The sequence below is a fragment of the Panthera leo genome, chromosome A3, assembly GCF_018350215.1.
Source record: "Panthera leo isolate Ple1 chromosome A3, P.leo_Ple1_pat1.1, whole genome shotgun sequence".
NCBI classification, from domain to species: Eukaryota; Metazoa; Chordata; class Mammalia; order Carnivora; family Felidae; genus Panthera; species Panthera leo.
The window spans coordinates 48965644-48977500 of record NC_056681.1 but is presented as its reverse complement, the minus strand read 5'-3'; the positions used below and the strand labels follow the sequence as shown (position 1 = coordinate 48977500).

At 41.5% G+C, this 11857-nt stretch overlaps 1 protein-coding gene across 1 annotated transcript in view; it reads right to left on the bottom strand.

Annotated features, from left to right (window-relative positions):
• The window catches only part of SYNDIG1 (synapse differentiation inducing 1), a 121647-nt gene extending 112441 nt beyond the window's left edge, over positions 1-9206 (bottom strand). The window contains exon 1 of the mRNA XM_042931788.1: positions 9172-9206. The gene's annotated coding sequence lies outside the window, so the exon portion shown is untranslated. The remainder of the gene's footprint in view (positions 1-9171) is intronic.
• Positions 9207-11857: the final 2651 nt, after the last annotated feature.

Below are 11857 nucleotides of genomic sequence, written 5' to 3'. Positions count from 1 at the left end.
AAAGGGAGACCTTAGAGTAGAAAATAATGGATAAAAGCAAATACTATAAAACTATGATTTAAGAAAATTTTCCTGTAATTAATGTTGAAAGGGTACACTAAGTACCTGGGAAAACTGACCCAGAATGACCAACTCCAATATAAATTATAGTAAATCTACTAAACTTTAAAGGAAAACAAATATAAAAACACCTTTGGTTATCCAGAAATTAAAAAAACAGAACAGCCTGAGCCACTAAAAAAGATAAGAAAACCAGATTATCATTAGACTTGTCAACAAAAATGCTTAATAACAGAAGCCAGTGGAGTGAAGTACTGGATACTCAATATACTAAAACGTGTATCAAGGATTTTATATCTAGCCAAACTGACCTCCAGGTTTAAAGGTTGTAGGTAAGCTAACAAAGAACCACAGAAATGTTCACACAAGATCTTCCTGTGGAATCTAAATGAATATAAGCTACAATCAAAATGACCAGCAGATGTTACATAAGGGCTAGTAGCTATTGATGGCTGTGAGCAGGACAAAAATAAGGACAATGGGACATTACATGCTTTCTGTTGGAAATGCATGCCATCACCCATGATAAAGGAAATTTCCAACTTTTAATGTTTGTGAGCCCTGCTCCTGCGCTCCCAGGGAAGCTATAATTTAACATTAACCAAGGGCAAAATGACTTGGCAAAACCTCAAAGCATGTGCTCTATTTCTGCCTCCAGAACACATTGTACATCTGCTTTGTTACAAAAAAAGTAAAATAAATAAATAACCAAAAGGAGTATTCCAAGCATAAATATAAAACACACACACACACACACACACACACACACACACACACACACACACATCCTCCCTAGTTCCCATAAGATTAGAGTTCTACAGCCTTACACATACTAAACACATAAGATAAAGTCTATAATTTTCTGGAATGTCCTTTGCCATGATGATTTGTAACTCTTTATGTAAAAAACATGTATAATCCTGCACCAACCATTCTTTCCCCAGATCACTCTCTTCTTTATGAAGATTGTATATCCCTGACAGCTGTCCTCACTTGGACTCAAATAAAACTCTTTTCCTTTCTCTTTAAAATGTTTTAAAAGCTTTGTTCATTTTGGGTCAACACCCACAAAAGTCTTCTTGCCAAAACAAAGCAAAATGAAACAAAACATAGCCTTATTTTCATCAAATCTCTGTACCTAACTACCAATTATAGGAAATTCAGAGGTTAGGGGAACATGCCAAATGACATCATAGCTGTATGCAATCAGTAAAATCCAGAATGTGGACAATCTACAGGAAGAATGACCAGAAAATTTAAGAATTAAGAAACAGAGAGAGAGAGAGTGAGAGTGCACACACATGCAATGAATAAAGAAAGATTCTATGTACTAAAGAGACTCAGAAGATATAGCAACTAGTTGAATATATTAATCTTATTTGGATCTAATCAAACAAATGAACTGACATGTTTTTATATGTACATATGTATGTACATGTATATGTATACACAGAAACATTCATACACTAATTTATATACAACATCTCTACATTTATGCATATATTCACAAACATATGTTGAGACTTTGGAGAAATGAGAACATTAGCTAGGTAGTTGATGACACTAAGGAGTTCTTGTAAATTTTTTTAGGTATTTTTAATTTTTGAAGGTATATGATGAGGATTAAAAAGAGCTACCTAAAAAAAAGAGCTACCAACTTCTAGAGATTCATACTGAAATATTTACAGATTTAATAAAGGATGTGATGGCTGGGATTTGTTTAAAAACCATCTGTTTTGGGAGGAGGAGTGGGTGGAGTACAGAGAAAACAGGTTGGCCATGGGCTGATAATCAGTGAAGTTGGTTGGTGTGTACATGGGGTCCGTTGTCTACTTCTCTCCACTTTCATCTGGGTTTGAAATTTTCTATAATAAAAAGTTTTGTTTTGTTTTCTTTAAATCAACAGGTGAAGATATAAGAAAGATGTTCTAGGTAGAGGGAAGTGCATGAGACCAGGCAAAGTGGCAGGGACATGTACGGGTGGTGTTGGGGCAATTCTAGCAGAGTAAGGCCAGGAGATAAGTTAAAGGGGGCAGAGGCTTTATTACAAGGATCTTGAATGCTAATGTACAGAAAAACTTTACTTTGACAACCAATGGGCATTGTGGAAGAAAGGCCTTTGAGTGGAATATGACAATTTCAGAGGCAGCTGGGTCTGCGGATAGCATGGGGTGTGGGTGGAGGAGAAAACACTGCCAACACTGGGGGCCTGGCTCTGATGCACAGAGCACTCTGTGCACGTTCAGCCACCCTCAGCGCAGTGGGGAGGGACCAAAGCCCTGCAGGAACCTTTAGGGTGGCACGAGCCATGAGAGCACTATGATTCCTGAGTTTTGTGTATTCCATCTTCTGACAAACCGATCATAAAGAGGCCACATGAGTAGTGACATCAGTGGCCAGAGGATTCTCAACCAGCAGTTCCTGTGCTGCTGTCACAGCAGATGATGGAGGCCTTCCCGAGGAGCACAGGTACTTAGAGACCCTGCTAGAAAGCATGTGCTCCTCACAGTAAGTACTTCCTATTTAACTGTGGGGGTCTGTGTGGGGGTGTCTGGAAGGTAGGGGTGACAAACACAGGTGACCTGTTTCCCTCTCACTTACTCATCATAAGTACAACCATTCTTCCAGCTGTGGGTAGTTTTTCACTTTTCAGAAGACTGTGTTTAGGTAGGATTGTGGATGACAGATGGGGTTTCTAACACTGAGATGGCCTGAGACTGACTCCCAGAAGCAGGGGGAGAGCTCTGGGCTAGGGACACAGTGCTCAGAGCACAGCCCCCATGACCCAGGAACACTGAGATGGGGCCCCTAGGGCCCTGAGAGACAGAGAAGCTGGAAACCTCACTTGCTCAGGGGTCTCTGAGGATCACAAGCTGAGTACTAAGTACATCTCATTCACTGGTTTGGAGGCAGAGTGGGGCTCAGCTGGGAGGAGATGAAGGCAACAACAGCTGGCCTCAACATCTATTGCTCCTCAGGTCCAAGAGACAGGATTTACCTAAAACCATTTCTGAATAATTCATGGAAAAAGAGCTGTGAACAGCCTCCCAGAGAGAATCCACCCAGGAAGAGAAACAGCTAAAGCAGGTAATAATGAGGAAGGTGGGGGCACAAAAGTTGGGAGCAGGGCTCAGGATAGAGTTCTTGGTCCTCCCACTCTTTTGTGTGTGTGTGTGTGTGTGTGTGTGTGTGTGTGTGTGTGAGTTGGTGTTTGATTCTTGGTGCTTCTGTTGACAACAAACTAAATTTCAAAATCACTCTTCATACAGGTCATCCCTTCAGAAGCCATTCTCAACTTTTACTACAATCACCAGTTCTGTTATACCTGACACATCCCTCAGATTCAGGCCACCCAGAGAGCCCTCTTCAGCTGGTGGTCAGACCAAAGGTCTCCACGTCACTGCCCCTGGCCCCCAGACCTGGCAGGGTGCACCGCCGTCCAGCTTGGGGGCAGCCACTGGCCCCTGACACTTGCTGCCTCTGCCCATGCTGAATTGTTTCCACGTTGCCATTTCTAATTTTTCAAAAGACATGGTAAATAGAAATGTTTATGAAAAATCTTCCAAAATTATTCACATTGTTGTATTTTTGTAGAAAAACTATGAATGGTGCTCTCTGAGTGGACAGATACTGTTGCTCACCAAGTCCCTCCCCAGGGTCATTGGTGTGAGGGCCAGGATTACACTGGGGCTCATGATTATATCTCTCTGGAGAGGGTCATGTAGGCCCACTGTCCACACTGCAGACTTCAGGTTGGACTACAAGGCCTGATGCCCCATGTCTCATTTTCCTGAAGACAAATTTATGCTCTGAGCTGGTGTCTGCATGTGCTGAGCCCACTGTGTCTATCTCATTCTTCTGTCCCTCCTCTCTTGTCCCTGGCTTTCTGCTCACTCCAGAAGCAGTCTTTGCTACACATCACCTCCCCCACGGAGCAATGTCTAGGTCAGACGTCTGTGACAACACCTGCCATACTCCCTTTGGGATTCACGTGGGACAGGGCTTTGTCTCAACTGGTTTGCAAGTTCCTCCAGGTCAGGAACCAGTTCTACCATCCTTGCAACTCAGAAGATGTGTCCTGGATCATCCATCGAGTCCACAAGGGCTTGATGAATAGCTAATGATGTTTTGCTACTATAGGCTACAAATGAACCCTCAAATACATGTGACAAGAGCTGCACTGATGAAAACAAAACATTCTTTTTTTATCAATTAAGGGAAATTACCTGTTTAGCCATTAGCCTAGAGAGGTGGGTCATTTAAAAGCTCACCTATGTTAGATTCAGTTATTGAATGCTATGACTTTTTTTTGATTCACAAATAATCTTTTTACTTAGGAAAAAGCTATTCCAGCCAGAAATTCTATATTCTATAGGGAGACAGCATATTTCCATATATGTGGTGATGAGGGTTGGACTTTCATCAAGCAATTTCCCAGTACTTCCTTTGGCACAAATAGCAAGCATTTTGTTCTCATCTAGAAAGTTTGTGCACATGAGCCAGTGGTAAATCAGCAAACTACTATGATCCTGCTCCCAAACAGGTAATTATTCCCATCCCATCATTATTTTAATTAAAGAGAATGATGTCTACAGATAATAGAAGCACTTTTTCCGCATGAGTCTGGATCCTGAAGGCTTTCTAACCTGGACCAGCAAATGTTCCCCACCCCAAGTGACAGTGATCTCTCAGTGCAACTGAAATTCACCCTGGGGTTGGAGAATCAGTCTCCAGGGGGACAAAAGCCAGATCTCCAGAGCAGAGGTAGCCTCAGCCCCTAATGCAACATCACCTGAAAAGTTTCAAAATAATTTGAACTTCCTCCCCCAAAACCAGAAAGGAAGGAAAACGGCATGTATCCAGCACTAGCACATGGTAAGCACGTACCAGGGACTTCCATGCATCCACCTGACAGGCATTTTGTGGGCACAGGAGAAAAACTGTCTTTGAATAAGCACTAAAGTATACCCAGTACTCTAGACAAGGAGAAGCCTTCCTTTTGTGAATACACAAGAAACTGGGTGCAATAACCTGGCCAGGGGATTGGGAAAGAGCCTCCTGTGGAGGTGTCATTAAAGATAAGACCTAAAGGGTGAGGAGGATTTCAGGGTCAAGATGGGAGGAAAGTGTTTCTAGCTGTCAAATGCTTTAGGGCTCTGAGGCAGGGAACAAGCAGGACAAAGGGCAGTGTAGCTGGATGGAGCAGAGGTCTGGGAGAGACAAGAGGGTGGGAATGGTGGCAGGAGTACTGGAGCCTGTCCTAACAACCTCAAGCATCCAGTGAGGAGCAGCAGGATGGAAAGGAGGAGCCTTCATATGTGTATCTGAGAAGGCTGGAGGCAGGAATCCTGACTGAGGTGCTGGTGGCTAGACTTCAAGAAGGCCCATGAATGGAGAGATGTCCAGGAGGCAAGTAGGAGGCAGAGTCAATAGGCCTGGGTGCTCTCTTGAATATGTATAATGAGGCAGAGGAGTGGAGAATGTGCAGATGAAGCACCCCTCCTTCTGACCTAGGCCCCTGGTGGACGAGATGTCACCAAAGTAGGAAACAATGGGTAAGGGATGGATTTGGAAAAGTTGAGGGATGATGATGATGAGTTCACAGATACCAGGTGAGCTAAATCCATGGGTGCCCCTGCTCCTACCCCTGCCCTGATTCCCACCATTCCAGGAACTGACCATGCTATCTTGGCTGTCACAGGCCAGGTCAGAGGGGTTAAGGCCCCTGGTGCAGCTTCCATTAATGAGAGATGGGAAGTTGATGGATGAATGCCCTGCCTCTTTGTCCCTTAGTGGGACAGTCTGAGGCAGGTGTTCTGCATACTCTATTAAGGCCCCAGAAGGCCTGCCCCCTCAATTGCCCAGAGATTATCTTACTGGGCAACATGACAATTGTTGGCACCTTCCCTAACCATCTCGTTTCCCTTCTCTGCTACTGGTGCTCTTGAATTTTTATCTTGGGACCTGCTTCTTGGAGAAGGAACCCAAGGCATCAGACTAATATCCCACAAGCCTGTGAGGTGCTAGCACCATTTCTATAGAGAAAAGGGAACCAAGTAAACCAGCTTATATGTCTACAAGCTCACAACACTATGATATTATTGAATGACTGAACTCGGTTCTCTTGTCAGAACTTAGAGAAGAGGTACCTATTTGCCTTAACATACCCAAACAGAAGCCATCTAAAGAGATGGAAACTCTCCTAGGCCAGCCACAGCAAAGGGAACATGCTGGCTTAGATGAACATTTTATTGATAAATACTATTTATTTATTTTTTTAATTTTATTTTTTTAAGTTTATTCATTTTTTTTTTTTTTGAGAGAGAGAGAGAGCACACAAGCAAGGCAGGGACAGAGAGAGAGGGAGAGAGAGAATCCAAGCAGGCTCCACGCTGTTAGTACAAGTCCAACATGAGGCTCAATTCTATGAAGAATGAAATCACGATCTCAGCAGAAATCAAGAGTTGGATGCTTAATCAACTGAGCCACCCAGACACCCCGGATTAACACATTTTAAAACAAAAATTAAAAACAAGCCTATGAGACTGTTAATTCTCTTTGCAAATTCATAAGCTGCCTTATTCCAGGGACAGGGTGTGTGGGGTCATACAAGCTTCATGCCCTTGGTCCCCAAGAGAGTGATTCCTCACTACTAATTGATAAATTGGCAATGTGGGTCCATAGAGCAGTCTCAGGTAGGATAATATAAGCCTGCCCTCTAAAAGATGGATTCTCTCACGATGAGTTGGGGATCAGGTTTTTTGGCCTCTAATGCACAGGTTAAGACTGATTCACCAACTCTTCACCAAGAAAAATAAAGCCCCCAGCGGCCTCAGCAATTCCGGGGTCATGTCTCTGGTGGTGTCTTTCAAATTCTACAAGATCCTAAATCCTAACAGTGAATGATCTAAATACATACAGAGAGGATACTCCAGTGAGGCAAAGGAATAGGTAGGATTTGAACCCAGGTATATCTGTGTCCAGGTGGAGTCATAGTGATGCATCACCTGAGAAGCTGGGAAGCATGTCAGACTGTGGGCCTGCATCATCAGCATTCACATCTGAAGAGTATGCAATATTTCAGGAAGATCCTGGTTCTGTTGCTCTTTTTTGTTTTCATTAGTAGTTTCATTCATTTAAAAAATAATAGCATTATTCAGATATATTGCAGGCTGTAAAATTCACTACCTTTTAAAGTGCATAATTCTGTGGCTTGTAGTATATTCACAGAGTTGTGCAAGCCTCACTGTTATCTGATTCCAGAATATTTTCATCATTTCATATCCATTAGGCAGCCCCTCCCCTCCCCCATTCCTCCCTTCCCCGGCCCCTGGCAGCCACTAATCTACCTTCTGTCTCTATGGATTTGATTGTTCTGGACATTTTACATAAATGGAATCATGCAATATGTGGTATTTGTGTCTGCCTTCTTCTACTTAGCATAATGCTCTCAATGTTGCTGTATGTATCAGCACTTCACTCCTTTTATGCCTGAATAATAATCCATTTTAGGGATATACTGCATTTTATTTATTGCTTTCATTGGGGTATGGTTGTTACCACTGAGCTCCTATGTGCTACTGGGCTAACTCTTATTGCATCTCTCTTATTGAATGGTTGATAAAATAGTGAATTATTTTTCTGGCAAATATATAGTGAGAATGAAATTGTCTTAAGAACAAAACAAAACAAAACAAAAACCTTCAGTCTGCACTTCTGCAGGAAAAGGCATTTCATGTATGGCTGGGAACACATAGTGACAGGTGCCATAGATGTTTGGTAAGTAGAGATGGAGTCTCTCAAACACTAGCTGGACCAGAGAAGTCCCACTGACAGGCAGGCCATGTGACCTGCTAATGGAGAAAACACTGCAGGCTGAGCCTGCCTCCTCCCTGTGAAATGGAATACTCAGATACCCAAACACAGCAGATGCTTAGGTATATCAGAGTTTCAAGTCAGAATAAGGCAGCCCATGCTTCAGCCAAAGCCTCCCTCTTCCTCACTAAGAACAGGATCTGAGCAATTTTATGTTCTTTCTGCTTCTAGCCCCTACAACATACACCCTTTTAAAAGAATTCTAGCATGCTCCACCAGGAATTACGTACTATCAATACAGCAGAATTACACATGGACCTATCCGTGGAGAAATTGGGATTGTCTCTAATGTTTAATAGATGCTTTACTCTGAGGAAATAACTAGAAAAAATCAAATATAAATTTTGGGAACCAGTGTTGCAAGTATAGTGATTTCCAAACAAAGGCCTCAACACAGAAATAGAGACAAACGGAAGTACTCTGTCTCGTATTTTTCTTTTTTCTGAGTCTGTGAACAATTCTATATGTTTAATGATTCTGTCTCCTGCACCACCCCACCCCCACACACACCCCTCCCACAGGAAGATTGAACCATCTGCACTGTGGGCTTAGGATATGTTTAGTGTGGAGTAGAAGGAGTTTTACAAAGTAGTATCTAATATCTGTACTTCTGTGGCTGATTAAGAACCTTTATATGCCAAGGATTTTGTGTAGTAACAGTTACATTTAACACATAAAACAACCTTTAGAGAAGCATCTCCAAGTAAAAACGGAACAGAGCAAACTATGCAACTGATGTGGAAAATTAACTAATTAGCAGATTAGTTTAGCCAGAACGCTTGGGATGTGTGACAGGCATGGATTGCTCCTAACACTTTTAATCCCTTCTCATACAGCTCAATTAAGGAAACCATTAGGGCACCAGGTGCTGGGTCTTCCCTAAACCCCAGCACTGTTAGAAGCCTTTTGTGTAAACAGAAATACTTCCCTCCTGCTAAGCAAATGATGTATGTGTTTCCGCCAGTGCCCAAGTGTTGAGAGAAAAGAGCTGCTTGCAAATCCTCATTAAAACAGTTAAAGTTTGCCTTTGGCAGAAACTCATAGAAAAGCCTGTGATTTGGCAGTGGAGACAGTTAATGAAGCATTCAGAACCAGATCAGTTATTGTTATTTAACATTTAAATGGAACATTACAATTGCAAAATGCTGCATCATCGAACTTATCACTTGGTGACCTGGGACTTCCTGAGCACAAAGCCAATCCAAACTTCTGGTGAGCAAGGCTTTGTTACCATACCTCTGGGAAAGGATCCGCAGGAATTCTAAATCTTATTCATTAATGGTCAGTCAGAGAAGTGCAGAGGAAATGCTGTGGTACTGGAAATAAGAAAAACCTGTGTATTAGGGCCACTGCTGCCTATAAAAGTTCTGCCAACTTGCTTTAGTTTTGTGAAACTCCATCTCAGTTTTAAGAAAGATGTGGGAAGTGACTTCTTCACCAACAGAACCTACATACCCACTTCTACCAATTCCACCACTTTAGGAACATCCTCATCCTACAATCACTACCAGTACCTTCACTGCTACCACTTTACCACTACCACCATCACCACCACCACCATCATCTTCATGACCACCCATCACCACCACCACCACCACCACAATCTGCATACCACTGCCATCACCACTACCTTCAGCACCATCATCAATACTACCATCATCTCCATCACCACCATCACCACCTCTACCTTCACCACCTTCTTCACTACTACCTTCACAACCTTTATGACTATCACTGTCATCACGGCCACCATTACCACCACCATCACCATCATTCTCAACACTATACTACCACCAGGAACTGGCAAACTAGCCCACAGGACAAATCCAGCTTGTTTGTATTGCCCAAAAGCTAAGAATGATTTTTGTAAATTTTCAAGTGGCTGAAAAGAAGTATTTTCCAACACACATGAAAACCATAAAATATTCAAATGTCAGTGTCCATAAATCAATTTTTATTGAATCACATCCAAATCCATTCATTCATATATGCCTATGGCTATTCTGCACTAAAAAGGCAGAGTTGAGTAGTTGTGCAGAGGCCATATGGCTTGTAAAGCCTGAAATATTTATTATCTGGCTTTTCACAGAAAAAGTTTACTAATTCCATAACCCCTCCAATATCACCATCACCACCACCCACAATCAGTACCATCATGCCATCACCATTAACACCACCACTATCATCAGCACAAATAATGCCACCTCTACCATTACCATCAACAGCAGTGACACCCCCACCTCCAACTCACATACCACTCTATGGTTTGGAGATATACAGGCTGCCCATGTGATCAAAGAATTCAATGAGAAGACTGAATGTGGATACAGACTCAAGCAAGAATTCTTCCTCTCCATGAGTGAGTGACAGAGACAGAAAGCCTTGAAGGTATTCTTGTCTCTAAAATTCTTGTGGGTAACCCGATGCTTCTAGAGGGTGCTAGGATGACTTTATCTCTGAGAATTTCTAACCACAAGTCTGCACTCACACTCAGATTTCCCACTCTCAATGTGCCTTGAAAAATGCAATTGAACTCTTATTTTGGAGAGTTTGGGGCTGAAACCTCACACCCGGATTCTTGGCAGAGGCAAATGCAAATCCTTTCTGGAAGAATGTGTTAAAGACAGGCTTCAGAAGATGTCCATAGACAATGTTAAAAGAAACCTCAGTTTGAAATTAAACACATAAGGAAATAAGTCACAATTAGTAAGGGTGAGCAAAATTACCCAAATTAGGTCTCAATGACCGGAGCTATTGATATTATCAGATAAAGGTTATAAAATAAATGTGCTTAATATGTTTACAAATGAAGGAATTACAACTTTAGAAACAAAAAAAAAATACATTTGTCAAATTAAAACCTTAATGGGCAGAGTGTCACTTTTAGCATTAAAGCTGACTAGAGGCTCTGAGGGCTTCTCTTACTACAAAATAAGACCCTGGATTAGAATATACTTTGAGATACTGTTCGTTGTGAAGGAAAACATCAAAATTACCACCATCCTATAAAACATTTCTAGAAGGGGCAGAATTACATTGATTTACAATGCCAACGGTAACTGATAGTAAATTATACAGGCTTGGTAGAGAAACAAGATGAAGAAGTTGAGACTGAACCCTCATTCTCAGCTACGGTTCTTCATAAAAGTTCTCAAATTTAAGTATGCCTTAGAATCGCCTGGAGGGCTTGTTAAGTATAGATTTCTAGGCTCCACCAGCAGTTTCTTATTCACTGTGGAAGGGTATCAAAATTTTTTCATAGCTAAGCAGTTCCTGGGTGATGCTGATGATGCTGATCCAAAGATCACACTCTGAGAGCTGCCATTCTGTAGGTTCTGACATAGTTTCAAGTAAGTGATGAGCCCTGGCTACCAGCAGATATAGATTCAAACCTCTGTGGTGAAAAGATCCCCATATTTAACCACATAATCGAATCACACGATGAGCTGACAATTAAAGATCAGCATGCACAAAAGACTGCATGCATGTCACTGTGAGTGAGAATCAGTAGGTAAAAAATAGCTTTGGGCAATCAAAGATTTTAGGTAATGAAATCATAAGAATATAGAACAATTATTTATAAAATATTTATGGAAATAGAGAAGAGATAGAAATATAAAAATGATTTATAAAATATTTACAGAAACATAAATAGAAATATTGAAAAATGAGCAAGTAGCAAGAGAGTATAAGTAGAAAAATAAAAATGGATTGAACTTCAAAAACTGAAAAAAAATTCAATTGAAATAAAAATATACAAGAAGAACTAAAATTTATAGAGCAAAAAGACACAGATGGAGGAAAAAAAAGATAATCTAGAAGGTGGACTCAAGAAAAATATAGGGATACCTCAGAGATATTGTGGGTTTGTTCCAGACCACTGCAAGAAAGTGAATGTGCAATAAAGTGAGTCAAGTGAATA